The sequence below is a fragment of the Phascolarctos cinereus genome, unplaced genomic scaffold, assembly GCF_003287225.1.
Source record: "Phascolarctos cinereus isolate Bilbo 61053 unplaced genomic scaffold, phaCin_HiC Scaffold_4;HRSCAF=312, whole genome shotgun sequence".
Lineage (NCBI taxonomy): Eukaryota > Metazoa > Chordata > Mammalia > Diprotodontia > Phascolarctidae > Phascolarctos > Phascolarctos cinereus.
Genome location: NW_027555847.1, coordinates 353,974,172 through 353,992,638, shown reverse-complemented (window position 1 = coordinate 353,992,638; position 18,467 = coordinate 353,974,172).

The window sequence follows — 18,467 nt, the reverse complement described above, 5'->3', positions numbered from 1 at the left end:
GAATGCAATGGTATCAGTACTATTGCTACTTACCTTTTCTCCTAGTGTTTGGAGATTTCCAATGACTCATCATTCAGAATTAGCAAATAATACTATTTGCCTATGAGAAGAAAGCAAAGGTCATTCAATGAACCTAATATTTGTCATTCCCTTTCTCTCCCTTCTATGGAATCAATTTCTTAAAAAATTATGCGAAGACAAATTTTTCATAAATACCATTCCTTTTTGAATTGTGATTTCAAAGTCAACCAGAGACAATTATTTTTAGATAATTAGAAAAAATAAGCAAGGAAAATAATAATTTGTTTTCAGGCTGTGGACGGGTCTAAACCATATGTAAAATGAGATTGACGAATGAATTAACAACTTGAAAGGAATTAAAGCAATTAAAACCCTACATAATCAATTATTTTTTATGGAAATTGTACAGCTCAAGTAGTACTTGTCAAACTAGAAAGAACAGAGCCACAATTAGGGCTCTCTTCCTGGGCAGAAAATTTAGAGGATGTAGGGTTCCTTCTGGCCCTGGCTATTCCATCCTTAGCGGCTGTGGTGGCTGAAACTTGCCCCCTTCACCAGCCGCTTATCTCCCTTGCCCAGCTTTGCCTCTGGCAGTGATCACACATTTCTTTCCTTCAACCATTATATTTTCAGCTGTCCCAAGGTAGGCCTCCTCCTTTCTACTTCATGCACTTCTCTATGTCTAGACATTGCCTGGGTTTTGCTTTCTACTGTTAACTGACCAGGGAGAGAGGGGGATAGGGAGGAAGAAGGGGCTATGATTTAGGATCTTATAATTTAGGATCTTGTGGTTTCATGATTTCACCCAGGTGCCTCTCCCAGGGTGATTACAAACAAAATTTTCACCAGGGGCAAGGCTGTGAGGCTGGGGATGAGTGTTAAGGGGAAGCTCCTCTGGAGGATGGCTTTGGGTAGGAAGTAGTCTCCATGCTTGGGTCAGAGGTGGCCAGTAATGTGAGGGGCAGGTTGGTGAAGCATATCCTGTGACACGCTGACTGGTTCTACAAAACTAAAATTACAGAATGCTAGAATGCTGGAGCTGGGAAGGACCTTAGAAATCATCCAGTCAAAACCTTCCTTTTACAGATGAGGAAACTGAGAACCAGAGAGAAGGATCTCAGCCAAGTTCATACAGCTAGTTAAGAGTCAGAATTAGAACTCAGAGCTCTTGGCTCGTAATTGCTCTCAGTGGAACTCAAGGAGTTAACTAAATTAAGCCTTGTGACTCCGTCCATCAGAACCAATAGACATTGGACCAAAACTAGGCAACATACTGTAGTTCTGAGTGAAATAAGTATGGAAATCTTAGCCTGTCGCAAGCCTGACTTCAACTAAGTTAAAAATTGGGGTAGGGGGAGATATGAGGAGAAGAAGAGAATGAATTACTGAGCTTCTTCCCTTGCATCAAATGAAGTGGGTAATACAGGACACCCCACAATTTTTTTAAGTAATCATTTTGTTTAGTTTCTAACATTTATTTTTGTAAGATTTTGAGTTTCAAATGTTTTTTCCCTTCTTCCTTCCCCTCCCCACTTCCCAAGACAGCAAACAATCTGACATAGGTTATACATGTACAATCATATTAAACATATTTCTACATTAGTCAAATTGTGAAATAAGAATTAGAACAAAAGGGGAAAACCATGAGAAAGGAAAAAAAAAACAACAAAAAAGTGAAAATAGTATGCTTTGATTTGTATTCAAACTTTGTAGTTCTTTCTCTGGATGTAGATAGCATTTTCCATTGTGAGTCTTTTGGAACTGTCTTAGGTCATTGTATTGCTGTGAAGAGCCAAGTCTGTCAAAGTTGATCATCACACAATGTTGCTGTTTCTGTGTATAATATTCTCCTGGTTCTGCTCACTTCACTTGGCATCAGTTTATGCAAGTCTTTCCAGGTTTTTCTGAAATCTACCCTCTTCCACAACACAATAGTATTCCATTACATTCATATACCACAATTTGTTCAGCTGTTCCCCAATTGATGGACATCCCCTCAATCTCCAATCTCTTGCCACCAAAAAGGAGCTGCTATAAATATTTTTGTATGTGTGGGTCTTTTTCCCTTTTTATGATTTCTTTGGGATACAGACCTAGTGGTATTGCTGGATTAAAGGATATACATGGTTTTATAGCACTTTGGGTATAGTTCCAAATTGCTCTCCAGAATGGTTGGATCAGTTCACAACTCCACCAACAATGCATTAGTGTTCTAATTTTCCCACATCTTCTCCAACATTCATCATTTTCCTGTTTTGTCATGTTAGCAATCTGATAGGCATAATGTGGTACCTCAGAGTTGTTTTGATTTGTATTTCTCTAATCAATAGTGATTTGGAACATGTTTTCATATGACTATAGTTTTAATTTCTTCCTTTGAAAACTGCGTGTTCATATCCTTTGACCATTTATCAATTGGGGAATGACTTGTGTTCTTATAAATTTGACTCACTTCTCTATATATTTGAGAAATGAGGCCTTTATCAGAAACACTGGCAGCAAAAATTGCTTCCCACCTTTTTCTTTCCTTCTAATCTTAGTTACATTGGCTTTGTTTGTGCAAAACCTTTTTAATTAAATGTTATGAAAACACTGTTTATGACAAAATAAAACAAACCTTTGGAGACCTGCCTTGTCTTTCAAACAACTGGTAGACTTGATTTTTATTTTCTGTCTGTTGTGTAATTTGTGCTTAACTGCTTGTTGTGGCTTCAGCAAAAGCCTTGCTGGGAACTTGGGGCTAGAAGGCTACCTTTGACATAAAGCCTCTGTTCTGCTCCTACTGCCCACTCTACCTAAAGTCTACTATGAAGTGTCTCTCTTTCAAATAGCTCTGGGGCCTGGCTCAAGTCCTAAAGCTTGACTCCTCTTAGAAGCCTGACCGAAGAAGCTCTGTATCATTAGACTGTGTCCCCATGATCTAGGTCCATTTTCACAGTGTGATTTTGTTGACCATTTGTCCTTCAAGGGCATAACAAAGAACAATCTGTATTCTTTATTATTATTATTATTACTATTATTATTATTGGTGAAACAGTGATTTCATTCACTTTCCAACAAGGACACTAGGAAAAATCACCTGGCTTGCTAGAGCACAGTCCAGTTTGGTTTGTGAGTGAGCAAAGATGAACTTCAGAAAAGTTGAATGGGTGGTGAGGGTGGGGTAGGATGTAGCTTGGAGTTCTCTTTGGGGACATCAGAGATTTTCAACCAAATCCAAAGGATGGCGCAAATGACTAGATCCCTCAACCTTTCAGAAGGAAAGGAAGGAAATTTAAGAACAATTAAAATAACCAAAAAAATTTCAGAAGGAAATTTAAAATCTGTAATTTAAAATTTTGAAATGTATATAATTTTGAAATCTATGATACTGTCATAGTATAATAGATTTAGATTTGGAAGGGAACTCAGAAGCCATCTAGTTCTGTCCTCTCATTTTACAAAAGAAAGGAAATAGGCATTTATTTATTAAGCACCTACTTACTATGTGCCCCGAACTGTGCTAAGTGCTTTGCAAATATCGTTTTCCTCATGATAACCCTGAGAGACAGGTGCCCATTTTACATCAGAGGAAGCTGAGGCAGGCAGAGGTGAAGTGAACTGCTCACGGTCATAGCTAGTAAGTGTCTAAGCTCAGATTTGCACTCAGGTCTTCCTAACTCCAGACACAGTGCTCTATTCACTGCACCGTCTAGATGCCTTCTGAGGAAACTGAGACACAGAGAGGCCATGTGATTTGGGAAACTAGGGCCCAGAAATGTTAAATGACATGTCCAAGGTCATGCAAATAAGTCAGTGGGGACTCTGACTCCACATCCAAGGGTCTTTTCAAATGTACATTTTGGTCTGTACCACAAAGAGCTTGCCAGATGCAAGGAATGCATTGCACTAATTATACTTCAGTGTCTTTCTGAAACTGGTTCTTCGCTATTTTTCCAAGGTGCTTGGGTTTTGTGTTAACCTCACCTAGAATCTTATCGCTGGGGCTCCTGCTGGTGACCAGCCCCTTTAAAGGGCTCTGCTCCCCGAGCGTACTTGCAGCCTTTAATCTCTGTGTGGCTAACACAGCTCTGAAGTATTTGCCTCCATCAGATCCTGCAGTGATTATTTTTGGTCTTACTCTACCCGGTCCCCTCTGTAATAGCTTCTCTGATTACAAAGTATCACCCTACCTCAGCTGTTGAAACCTGGTCATTACACAACTGTTTCAATGAATCCTGAGCGACTTGTGATTTTTTTTTTGATGACCTGGTCACTTCATAAATTCCCTCCTCTCCAGCAGACATGCCCTGCTGGCCTTCCCTCCACAGACAGCACTAACTTCAGGAAGTGTAGAAGCCCTTCACTTCCCATTTGGATCAATTGCCAGTCCCTTCTAAGGGCTGAGAGCTGTCCTCTTCTCACTTAAAATAAAGGCAAAAGTTAACTTCCTGTGTCCCAGATAGCCAGAAAAGTAAAACTCAGTGTGAGAATTGCAAAGCAAATGGAATAAAAATAGAATTTTTGCCTGACTGAAGCAAAACCTGTTTCTCCTCTGAGATCCTCTGACTTTTTGTGTTGTTGTTTGGGGGGAGTTGTTGTTGTTGTTGTTTTTAAACAGGCAGAGATACAGACACACAGAGAGGAAGGATAGGGAGAGAGAGGGGGAGAGAGAGAGGGGAGAGAGAGAGAGAGAGAGAGAGAGAGAGAGAGAGAGAGAGAGAGAGAGAGAGAGAGAGAGAGAGAGAGAGAATGTGAATCTCCTGTTTTCTCCCCTTTGGGGTTTTCTACACCGCTAATTGCTGGAAGTGGAAATACCAAAATACCATCAGATGCAGGGCACTTCTGGCATTTCAAGGCTAGGTCGGACCAGGAAATGCTTCAGGTTTGGTCAGGAAAGCTGATCTCTTGAGGTTTCCAGTCTAAATGGCTTTGAAGAGGCATCCAAATCATCACCAGGACAATATCTGGCTTCTCTCTTTTGTTCCTCTGAGACGTAGTAGTCTCTCAGGTCTCATGGATCCAGGTCATCTTCATCTTTTCTGCCTCAAGTGAGTTTTGTGGGTCTTTGTGGTTTGCCTCAAGATTGGGCCAGGTTAGGGAGGGGAAAAGGGAAAGGTTAGGAGGATAAGAGTGTTTGAGAATTGAAACCTATTTAATAAACACATTAGGTTTGTCCCTAAATACTCAGAGTGGTGAGCTAAAACTGAATTCCTGTGGTCAACTGGTGCTTTGGGGGGAAATCTGCAAAATCTCTTTCTTTCGCACCTGACCTCCTATGTTTCCAATGTAGGACACTCTTCTCTGAGTTGACTTGATCTGGGATGGCCCTGGAGGGACTCTTGGTGAAAAGTGCAAATGAGGTGCTAAAATGGTCCTACCAGGAGTTTCCTGATGGCAAATATCTCCCATGAGGAAGAAAAAATGCTGGTTTCACTTCTTTCATTCCTCAGCCTTCACTCAGTGGCCGGCCATTAGAATAATGATCTCTCTTCCACCATGAACCCTTTGTCTCTTTGACCATGTGTTTACCAACCTACTAATTTGCACTCTCCATAACTCCTGCCATCTGCCCTCTTTATTCCTAAAAGCTGATGGACCTTGTTGGAGGAAAGAATGAGAATATAGAAACTGGTTCTACCCCATATTAACCTCAAGACAGATAGTGTGGAGAAATGAATAACAAGCAAGGAAGGAAGGAAGCAAGCATTTATTAATTGCCTGTTATGTCCCAAACACTGTGCTGTGTGAATATTATTCTATTTGTTCCTCAGAACAACCCTAATAATTAGGTATTATCCCCATTTTATTGTTGAGGAAACTGAGGCAAACGGTTAAGTGACTTGTCCAGTGCCACATAACTACTAAGTATCCAGAGCTCTATCCACCACATTCTTGGATTTAGGCAGACCTAAGTTCTGGCTGTGGTGACTACGGGCCAGTCACTTCTCAGGGGCAACTTCCTAAGATGATAAATTGCTGAATAGGTGTCAATTTGCATTGCTACAGGGAGTTTCCTTATCAAGAGTTCCCTTTTCCATTGAAATCTTAGTTTAGTCCAAAATAAAACAATACAATTGAGACTTCACTGCTCTGCACAATTTTTTTCCCTTAAAATTTTCATTGCTAGCCTTTGTTTTTACCTCACTTTCCTTTTCAATATGTCCCTTTCCCTTCCCCACTCACAGAGCCATCCCTTATTACAAAGGACGCTTTTTTTAATTTTTTTTTTGGTTAGGCAATTGGGGTTAGGTGACTTGCCCAGGGTCACACAGCTAGTGAGTGTTATGTGTCTGAGGCTGGATTTGAACTCAGGTCCTCCTGACTCCGGGGCCAGCGCTCTATCCACTGCACCACCTAGTTACCCTTGAAACCCTTTTTTTAAAAAAAAAAGGTAAAGGAGAAAAGGATTCCACAAAACTAATCAACTGAGTCTGACCTATATTCAATGCTTTATCTGCCTTGCTCCTTGCCTCAGTAAAGAAGGCGGGGTGATTGTAACAAACTTTTTCAGTCATCTCTTTTTGACTTTCCAACTCATTCTTTTCAAGAGGTATTTCAAGTCCTTCTGTTCTGTCCTCAAGCCCTCTACCATTTCTGCTCAGCAGCTCAGCAAGTAAACATGCATTCATTAAATACTTATGTGCATGACAGGGGCTGTGCTAAGTTCTGGGATACAAATAGAAGAAAAATGAGACGGCTCCTGACCTCAAGGAGCTTACTTTCTAAAGAAGGAAGGCCACATTAAAAAAAAAAAGCTGAAAAGTAAGGGGAAGTGGGGAGGATGGGAGTGGAGGTAATGATGAAGTCTAGAGAATGGTGGACTGGTCTGGGCCTTTCTCAAAATGGAGTTTCCAGGAGAAACTCATTCGTGAGAGCAGGGCACCCTGAGGGAGGAGGCAGAATACACATGAAGCACGGTGTCAGGTGACATAATCTCTCATTTTAGTGAAAAGTTTGAAGACATTTGGAATCTTCCAAACCATCTTTACTGCTCTAAGCCCATATTCTTACCTGTCCTTTCCTCCTCTCCTGTCTGAAAGAGATGGTCCTCCTCACTGCTAGGCTAACCTATGTCCCATCCCTTCTCATCTCAAACTCTTGATCTACCAATCACTTCCTTTCTTTTATGCATCTTCGATCTTTCTTTCTTTCTACTTTCTCCTTCCAGTTGGCCTCCAAACATGCTCAGGTCTCCCCTGACGTGTCAAACAAAAACATCTAACCTCAAACCTTCTCATGATCCTATTTACCTCTCAAATTATCTTATTTCTCTCTTGACTTCATCATCAAACTATCAATGCTTTTCCTTCCTTCATACCCCCTCAGTCCTTCAGCCTTTGAAATCTAGCTTCTCTCCCTACCACTGTGCCCTCTAAGGTGTTTTAATTAATTAAGGTAAAATTATTTGTGAAATCAATTTAATTCTATTCAGTGAGTATTGATTAAATAAGGCAGTGTGATAGGTACTGGTCATCAAAGATTTAAAAAGACACAGTCCCTATTCCTATTCTAGCAATTGCCTTTCTCATTCCTTATTCTCTCTGTCCTTTCTGTAGCATTTAATGCCACTGACCATTCCTTCCTTCCTGATACTCTCCTCTTCCCATGTCTTCCATGACACTGCCCTTGAATATTTCTTTTACTACCTCTCTAATTACTCCTTTTCAATCTCCTTCACTTACACATTATTTTCTCTATTCACTACTGTGTCGTGCCCTACCTCCCACCAAATGCTTCTTTTCTCTCTATCTAGTCTCTCCCTTGGTAATAACTCAGTTTAAATTATTTGGTGTTTGTTCTTTCCAGTCAAACTATTATAGTAATTGTGTATATTGTGTTCCTGATTCTGCTTACTTGACTTTGCATCAGTTTACATAAGTCCTCCCATGCTTCTCTATTCATCGTGTTCATCTTTCCTCACAGTGCAGTAAGATTCCATGACATTCATGTACTATAATTTGCTTAGCTATTCCCCAATTGATGGGCATTTGCTTTGTTTCCAGTTCTTTGCTATTATAAAAAGTGCTGTTATAAGTATTTCAGGGAATGTCATCCTTAGGGTATAAACTTGGCAGTGAGATTTTGGGGTCAAAGGATATGGGCATTTTTGTCACTTTCATAGCAGAATTCCAAATTGTTTGTCAGAATGGTTGGACCATTTCACAGCTCCACCAACAGTACATTAGTGTGCCTATCTTTATTCATCCCTTCTAACATTTCCCATTTGTCATATTGGCCAATTTGCTGGGTATGAGGTGAAATGTACAAGTTGTTCTGATTTGCGTTTCTTATTATTACTGATTTGGAGTAATATTTTATGTGGTTGCTAATAGTTTGCATTTTTTAAATAATTGTTTGTTCGTATCTTTTAACCATTATCCATTGTTTTTGTTTGTACATATTTGTTTGTTTGGGCTAGTTGTTGACATATAAGTCTTTTATCAGAGAAATTTTATGCAAAACATGCTTCCCTCCACCCCCCCCAAAAAAAACTCTACTAGTATTGATTTTATTTGTGGAAAAGCTTTTCAATGTCATGTAATCAAAATCATCTACTTTTATCTTTTATGAGTGCCTCCTTCCCTTGTTTGGTTAAGAATTATCCCCCAGTCATAGCAGTAAAAGTTACCTGATTCTCTCCTAATTTTTTCATGGTGTGATTTTTAATATTCAAATCTTGCATTTGTTTTGAGCTTATTGAAGTATATGGTACAGTGTTAATCTAAATCTAATTTTTTACAAACTGCTTTCCAATTTTCCCAGTAGTTCTCATCATGTATATAGTTCTTTCCCCAAGTAATTTATGTTCTTAAGTCTATTATGCACTAGGTTATTGACATTAGGATTCTTCCTTATCTAGTCTGTTCCACTTATTTACTTTTCTGTTTTTTAACTAGTACCAAACAGCTTTGGTGATTGTTGTTTTATATTATTTGAGGTCTGAAAGTTCTATTCTCTCTTTGTTCCAACTTTTTAAAAATTTCTCTTGAGGTTTTTTTTTATCTTTTGTTCCTCCAAGTGAATGAATGGATTAAAAAAGTATTTATTAAGTGCTTACTATGGGACAGTTAGGTGGTACAGTGAATAGAATGTCCAGTCCACAGTCAGAAAGACTCATCTTCCAAAGTTCAAATCTGGCCCCAGAAACTTACTAGCTGTGTGACCTTGGGCAAGTCGCTTAACCCTGTTTGCCTGAATTCCTCATCTGTAGAATGAGCTAGAGAAGGAAATGGCAAATAACCCCAATATCTTTGTCAAGAAAATCCCAAATTGGGTCACATAGAGTCAGACACAATTGAAACAACTGAAAAACAAAAGTGCTTACTAGGTGCCTGATGCTGCTTAATGATGGTGCTAAAAATACAAGCAAACAAGACTAGTTAAAAAACAGAAAAGTAAATAAGTGGAACAGACTAGATAAGGAAGAATCCTAATGTCAATAACCTAGTGCATAATAGACTTAAGAACATAAATTACTTGGGGAAAGAACTATATACATGATGAGAACTACTGGAAAAATTGGAAAGCAGTTTGTAAAAAATTAGATTTAGATTAACACTGTACCATATACTTCAATAAGCTCAAAACAAATGCAAGATTTGAATATTAAAAATCACACCATGAAAAAATTAGGAGAGAATCAGGTAACTTTTACTGCTATGACTGGGGGATAATTCTTAACCAAACAAGGGAAGGAGGCACTCATAAAAGATAAGGGATGGTAACATACGTAGGGAAATGGTGGCCAGGGAGTAGATTCTTTGATAGAGAAATCAGAATGAATGGTGATTAGAGTCCTAGAACAAATTGGTTGATATGTCGTTACCAGGAATGGAAATAGTGATTTTTGGAAATGGTATTGAGGGGTTTGGGCAGAGCAACATAAAGTGAAGCTCACCATTTGAAGCCCAAGGTCACAGGAGTGGAACTTTTCATTCCAAATGGAAGTATAAGCCTATAACATAGGCACCATGTCATGGCAATGGCCAGGAAGTGGCATCCTAAGAAATGCCTACCTTATGACCTGCAAATCCTTTCTTGAATCCATAGCTAGCATCATTTTCTGATGTTCCTTGATCCTACCTCCCTCTTTGAATGACTTTTTTCATTCATTAGACCTCATTTTGTCACTCTGCTCCTGACTAGATGTGTTCTTTCCTTCAGATCCAGCGTCTCTGATCCCAGCTGGGCTACTGGTCCAGTCTTACCAATGACATAGTCAATAGAGGGTGTGGGGGAAGATAGAAAAGGAAACTCTCTTCTTTCCCAGGGGAAATCCCTTATGAGGGGCCTGGCTGCAGACTAGACTAAATTTAGTTGTTATTTTGTCTAGCTCTATAAAGCATCCCCTTAATAGTTTGATTGGCATAGTATAAAATCTGCAAATTAATTTAAATAGTATTGTCATTTTTATTATATTGGAGCAGCTGAGCCAGAGTAAAGAATATGCCTCTGATTTCTTAAGTATTCTGAATGTGAGGTTGAATCACAGATGTTTTACATATTTTCTAGTTGATTTGAAGGGGACTTCTCTTACTATTATTTTCTCCTGGATTTTATTATTGCTATTGACTTTGTGAATTTATTTTGTTTCCTGCTTCTTTATTGAAGCTATTAATTTGTCTCAATTAGTTTCTTGACTGATTTCTAGAATTTCCTAAATAAATTATGTTAGGAAATAGTGATGGTTTTATCTCCTCTTTGGCTATCTTTCATTATATCTTTAATTTCTCTTGCCTTATCAGAAGCATTTCTAGAACTATGTCAAATGATTGTGGGGAAAAGGAGCATCCTCACTTTACTCTTGTATTTATTGTAAAATTTCCTAATATTTATATATTGGATACAATGCTAGGTTTTTATTTTAGATAAATATCTTTTTATCATATTAAAAAAGTTCTGTATGCCTGTGTTTTGTACAGTTTTAGCATAACTGGGTATTATATTTTATCAAAACCTTTTTCTCCAACTATTTATATAACCAGGTAGTTTGGGATGCTTCTGGGTTTTTTTTAATCATATTTAATTATATTCATTGTTTTTGTAATTTTGAATCATCTTTGCATCCCTAATATAAACTTAACTTTATCATATACTGAATTTTTGTAGGTTTAAAATTTTTTTTTGTTTTGTTGCTGTTATATTTTTCTGGATGCTATTTAATATTTTAACATAAAAATTATTAATGATTCTAGCCTATAACTTTTTTTTACTTTAACCTTCCCTTGTATAGATAATAGGACTGTATATATTTTGTGTCATAAAATGAGTTGGGAAAAGGTATTCCCCCCTTAATTTTTAATGAATAATTAGTGTAGCATGATTAATAATAATTATTTTAAAGTTTGATAGAATTCTATTTGTACCAGGACTTCTACCCTTTGGAAATTCCTTTATAGCTAATTTAATTTCTTTTTCTGGAATCAGGCTATTTAATATCTCTATTTGGTGTTCTTTTAACTCGGTAATTTTACATTTTTTAGATAATACTGTATATCTTTCAAATCTCATTTTAGCTTGTGTATACTATATAACAGCTGATAATTTTCTTGAAGTGTTTCTGTTATCCATTTCATTAGTCTTTTCAAAGCATCAGTTTTTAGTTTTATGAAATATGTGATCTTTTTGTTTTTTAATTACCTTTAATTTTCAATATTTTCTCTTTTGTCCTCATTTTGATTTTGTTTACCTGTTTATTTTCTAATTTTTAAATGATACATTCTGTTCATTAATCTTCTCTTTTTACATTTTGTTGATCTATGTTTTCCCCTACTGACTACTTTAGCAATGTCCCAGAAATGTTGATGTCTTCTTTCTTCATTATCATTCTCTTAAATATAGTACTTGTTTCTATGATTTGTCCTTTAGCTTCAGAATGACTTTATTAAATTTCTTTTAATTCTGTTTCTTTTATATGTGCTTCCTAAATTATCTGCTACTGTAATTGCATTGTGGTCTGTATAGGCTCTATGTAGTTGCTTTGATCTTTTCCGTTTATTTATAATTTCTATGTGCCCTAGTATATGGTTTATTTTTGTAAAGGTGTGATGTGGTATTGAGAAATGTGTATATTCTTGAAATGTTCTCTTTCAGAAGATATTGCAAATCTTTAAAAACTAAATCTCCCAACAGTTTGTTGTTTTGTATTTTGCCTTTTGTTTCTGCTTCTGTTAGATTTGTTTGGCTCCTACAGAGGAATGTTAAAGTCTCTTACTATTATTGTATTATTATCTGTAACTTTTTTCAATTTAATTAGCTTTTCCTATATTAATCTCATTGCTATACAACTTGATACATATATATTTAGTATTGATATTAGTTCATTGCTTGTAGTTCCTTTAAGCTTAATATTGTTTCCTTGTCTATCTCTATTGATATTATAAATTATAAATTTTACTTGATCTCAAATCCTTTTTTTGTTATTGTTCAGTCATTTCAGTTGTGTCCAATTCTTTATGACCCCATTTAGGGTTTTCTTGGCAAAGATGGTTTGCCATTTCCTTCTCCAGCTCATTTTACAGATGAGGAAACTGAGGCAAACAGGATTAAGTAATTTGCCCAGGGTCACACAGCTAGTAAGTGTCTGAAGTCAAATTGGAACTCAAGCATTCCTCACTACAGGCCAAATGCTCTATCCACAGTCAGCTGCCCAAATCCTTCTTTGGATTCACTTAACTTATAGTAAATTATGTTCCAGACTCTTAATTGATTCTGTGTGTGTCATTACTTTTTAGATATGGGGTTTTTTACATACAACAATTTTGGGGGTTTTGTTTTCTTTTCCATTCTTTCATTCTCTTTTATTTGATTGTTGAAACCTTCACATTTATGGTGAAAACAGGAGCATTTAGGTAGTGTAAGGGCAGCTAAATGGCACAGTGGATAGAATGCTAGGCCTGGAGTCAGGAATTTGAGTTCAAATGTAGCCTCAGATACCTAGCTGTATGATCCTAGGCAAGTCATTTAGCCCCTATTTGTCTCAGTTTCCTTTCTGTAACATGGGGATAATAATAGCATCTACCTTCCAGGGTTGCTGTGAGAATCAAATGAGATAATAATTCTAAAGTGCTTAGCATAGCTCTTTGCACTTAGTAAGAAGAGCATGAAGTAGAACATCAGGAATGCTTTAATTTACATTTATCTAATTGTTAGTGATTTGGAGCATCTTTTTCAATGATTTTTGATGGCTTAGATTTATTCCTTGGAAAATTGTTTGTTAATGTTCCTTAGCCATTTATATCTTTGGTAATGACTCTTAAGTTTATAAATTTGAATCAGTTACTTAGAGATTCTTAAATATGAAACCTTTATCAGGGAATCTTGTTGCAAGGCTTTTCCCATTACCTGCTTACCTTCTAATTTTAAATAGATTACTTTTTCTGTGCGAACACTTTTAAATTTTATATAATCAAAACTTTCAATTTTATCTCCTGGGATCCTCTCTAGTACTTATGTGATCATGAACTCTTCCTCTATCCATAAGATCTGGAAGGTAATTTGTTCATGGCTCCTCTAATTTGTTTCTAATGTTACCTTTTATGTTTAAGTCATGTATACAAAATAATGAGTCTTTACTCCAGTAATTTGGATCTTTGGTCTATATATTATGCTACTATATTTGCTTTTGTATCTTTTATAATTAATCTGTTCCACTGATAGACTTCTTTATTTCTTAACCAGTATCAAATTGCTTCAATGAGTCCTGCTTTGTATTATAGTTTGAAATCTGGTGCTGATATGTGCCCTTCTTTCATATTTTTTTTCATCATTTTCCTTAAGATTTTTCACCTTTTGTTCCTCCATATGAATTTCATTATTATTTTTGCTAGAGCTAAAAATTAATCTTTTGGTAGTTTGATTGGTATAACACTGGAGATGTAAATTAGTTTAGCTAGTTATATCATTTTAATTCTATTCATTTGAACAACTTATTTATAATTAATATTTCTCCTATTATTTAGATATGTCTTAATTTCTACAAAAGAATGTTTTATAGTTGGACTTACATAGTACATGTGTATTTCTGGGTATATACATCCCCAAATCTTTTGTATCTTCTTTAGTTATTTAGAATGTGATTTTTGTTTTTATTTCTTCTGATTTTTGTATGTTTATATATTTATTTGGAAATTTTTACTAATTTACTGATTGTTTCAATTAATTTTAGAGAATTCTTTAAGGTTTTCTAAATAAATCATTTTATTATCTGCAAAAGTAACAATTTTATTTTTTTCTTTGCCTATATTCTCTCATTTTCTCTTTTTGTCTTATTGCTATATGTATATATATTTATATATATATTTCTAGAACTATGTTAAATATTAATGGTAATAAAGGGCAACCTTGCTGAAGTTCTGATCTTATTGGAAAGAACTCTTAAGTTTTCTCCATTACATAGGTTTCCTCTTGATTTTAGGTGGGAATTATTTATAATATTAAGGAAAAGTCCATTTATTTCTATGCTTTCTAGTATTTTTAAACAAAAACAAGTATTGGATTTTGTCAAAAGCCTTTTCATCATCTATTGGTATGAACATGCTTTTATATTTATATCATTTGCGTTATTAATTGTATTCATACTCTATCTTCTGTTGAACCCCACTGCATTCATGATATAAATCCAAGTTGGTCATAATGTATAATCTTTCTAACGTATTGTTGAAGCCTGTTTGCTAATATTTTATTTAATGTTTCTGTGTCAATCTTCATTAGTGACACTAGTCTATATGTTTTTTCTCTTCATTGACTCTCTCTTGTTTAAGTGTCAAGACTACATATTATAGAAAATAATTGGAAGGGAACCCTTTCTTCTACAATAACAAACCAGTTATATAATACTAGGGTTAATTTTCTATAATTGTTGGATTCAATTCACTTGTAAATCTATCTGATCCTGGAGGTTTTTTCTTTGGAAGTTCATTTGTGTCTTGTTCATATTCTTTGTCTGAGATTAGGTTGTTTAAATTTTTTTGCTTTTCCTACTAATCTGAGTATTTTATATTTTTGTCAGTATTCATCCATTTCTCTAAGCTCTCAATTGCATTAGCATATAATTGAGCAAAATAATATCTAATACTTTACTTCCTTTTCAATTACTATGAATTCTTCCTTTCATTTTTTATACTAACTATTTTCCCCCTCTCTTTTAAAAAATCAAATTAGACACATTTTAATAGTTTTTAAAAAGCTTTTCATATTTAGTAATTCAATAGTTTTTTAATTTCAACTTTATTGATGTCTTGTCTTTAATTTTCAGAATTTTTATTTGTTATTTAGTCGGAGGTTTTGAAAAATTGATTTTGTTCAAGTTTTTTAGTTATGTATCCAATTCATTGGTGTGTTCTTTTTTAGGATAAAAATGTGTAGAGATATAAAATTTCCACTTCAGAATAGTTGCACCCTATAAGTTTTGGTATCTTACCTCATTGTTGTCATTTTCTTTGATTAAACTTTCTATTTTTTAAAATATTAATTTTTTCTTTGACCTACCAGTTCTTTAGAATTATTTGACTTATTCTCCAAGCACTTTTAAATTCTTTCTTGAAAGGAAAGTATGTCAGCTTTTCTTTTTTCACTTTTTTTTGATGAAGTTACAAAACAGTATACATCTCCAACATACCATAGAATAGCTGAGAGTATGATTAATTCTTTTTTGCTACCATTCAATATTGTACCTTTTTAAAAGAAATTTTTCTTTCCTTTGTTATCTTCAGTATTCTTTCTTATTCTTCCCTTCCAGTCTATTTCCAATTTTATTTTCTGATTCCTTATTTATTCCTTTTTTATGCTTTCTGTGTCCTACCTGTTGTTAAAGTTTCTGAAGTACCAGGTTCAAGCTTCTTTTGACCGCTCTTTGTGTTATTGGCCTTATAGCTTTTGTCCTATGTTCCTTTTTTTCTGCTATTCTTCACTCACAGAAACACCAATAAATGAGGAAAGCAGCATCATGTGATAGAAATGTGTTGCAAAATAATGCATCCTGATGTGACCCCAGACTTATTGCCTTCCTTCACCATGATCAATCTATAGTCTGAAGGCTATGCCGCCTTATCTATACCCCCACCACTGCCATTTTCAGTGTCAACTACCCTTAGTAAGTCATGTATCCCTTCTCCTGGGTCAGAGTGCTACTCATGAAGGCAGAACTCTCTCCCTGAAAGGTGCCTTCAAATACACAAAATCTTTCCAGGCTAAACTCATGCAGTCCCCATTTTCTACCATAGGTACACTTCCCTGCCATGAGATTTTCAGTTGGATTCTATATTTCCTCACCAGGGCCACATCCTTCCTGTTCTCCATTCCATTTCCTCCCTTCTGTCACCTCTTCTATTTTCCAGACTCCCAATTACCAAAAGACAATAAGAATCAATATCCCTATGCTGTTCCCCCATGAACATAGTATAGATATGCCATTCCCTCTGTTCCCCATCTTCTCTGATCCTATTTATGAAATGTTCCTCTCTACAACTCTTTTCTACAAAACGTATCCCTTTGCTTGTGAGGGGTTGTTGGAGGGATTTAGTCAATGGTAACTCAATTCAATCCTTCTACTTTTGCTTTTCCTGATTTACTTATTTAGATTTTTTTATGTTTCTGTTGTTTGAGATGTTTGCAAGTTGAATATTCTCCTCACTCTTTTATTGTTGTTGTTGTTGTTGTTGTTTGTTGTTGTAGGAATACCTCAAATGTTTCTCTTATTGAACAACCATATTTTTTTTCATTGATGGTGAAACTAGGTTTAGGTTTTTTTTTTGTATTACAATTTAACCTCCTTTGTTTTTTATAATACGCTATACCTCTACTCAGCTACCAAAGTGATCTTTTTAAAGATTCGGTCTGATCATGTCACCTTGTAGCTGTTGTTTGCCCTTTGTTCTTGAAGAGGACTAATAACATCAGGAAAGTGATGTCATGACTTGCAAGTGAATTGGATTTAAGTGAGGCAGGGCTATGCAAAGTCACCAGCCTCTCTCACTCCTCTGGAGCCATCTGGGTCCAGTGGCAAGGTATAGATCAGGACAACTGGAGATGGCCCAAATGCAGTGGGAGACCTTGGACTTTTCCAGGTAAGGTCTTTCCCACATCTCAGTTTGTCTGAGGCAACACCTATCTGGGAGGGGTAGACCCTCAGCATTTCTGGCCAAAACAGAAACGATTGCTATTTACACTCATTCTGAGCCATCAGAACCCAAACAATGACCAAATGAGTTTTGGGCTGAGATGGCCAGCCATGTCACCTATCTACTCAATAAACTCCAGTGGCTCCCTATTGCCCCCAGGATCATGTATAAAAGCCTCTGTTTAGCTTTTAAAGCCATTCAAAACCTAGTCCATTCCTATCTTTCCAGTCTTCTTACAATTTACTCTCCTCCTTGTACTCTACAATCCTGTGACACCAAGACACTCTTTCTCCAGACTCTGTGTATTTTCCTTGACTGCTCTCCCAGGTCTGGAATTCTCTCCCTCCTCATCTCAAACTCTCATCTTCCCCTGAATCCTTCAACTCTAAGCCAAAATCCTACCTTCTGCAAGAAACATTTTCTTTTCCCCCTTAATACTAATGTCTTCCCTTTGTGATGTACACACACACACAAACACACACACACATATTTATATATCTTGTATGTACATTATTGTTTGCATATTTTCTATTAGAATGTGACCTCCCTGAGGGCAGGGAATGTTCCTCCCCTCCTTCATTTTTTTTAATCCTCTGCACTCAACACAGTATCTGGCACAAAATATGTGTTCAATAAATGCTTGTTGACTGACTGGTTGACCATTCTTTACCCTTCTGCAATTTTCCATGACTGCCAAAAGTTTTGTGCAATTCAAATTATATTTCCATCATGTTTAAAAGTCTTCATCTTGTCTGCTTGGAAACTTTGTCATTTGTCTTTAAAATAGTCAAATTAAACCACTATGTGTCTTAAAGTTTAAAGTATAGATTTTTTCCCTTTCTTTAGGAAAGATCTGCGAATTCTTTAATCAGTGCTTTGCTATCCATATTTGAATTTCTGTATAGTTTTCTTGTATTATTTTTGACATTATAATATTCACATTAATTTTTTTTTCATATTCTTCTTGGAGACCAAAGTTCTTTACATTGTCTCTGCATATCTTATCTTCCAGTTCAGCTGCTTTAGGCTGTATAGAATTTATGACTTCACTTCATGTTTTTTTTCTTTGCTTTTCTTAGGCCAAATTTTCTTCCATATTTTTGAGTTCCACATGTCAGTCTTTAAACCTACCACTCTGATAGTCTAACTTCTCAAATCCAAAAACTTCAATGGTTCCTCATTAACTATTAAACAAAGTATAAACTTAGCTTGATGTTTCCCTTCACGTGTCCTATCTGTCCAGGAAAATTAGAACCTTCCCCTCTTCTATTTCTGTGCCTATACTCACTTACATGCCTTGTGTCTGGAATGTCATTTCTGCCTGGTGAAATGAAGTTCTTCCTT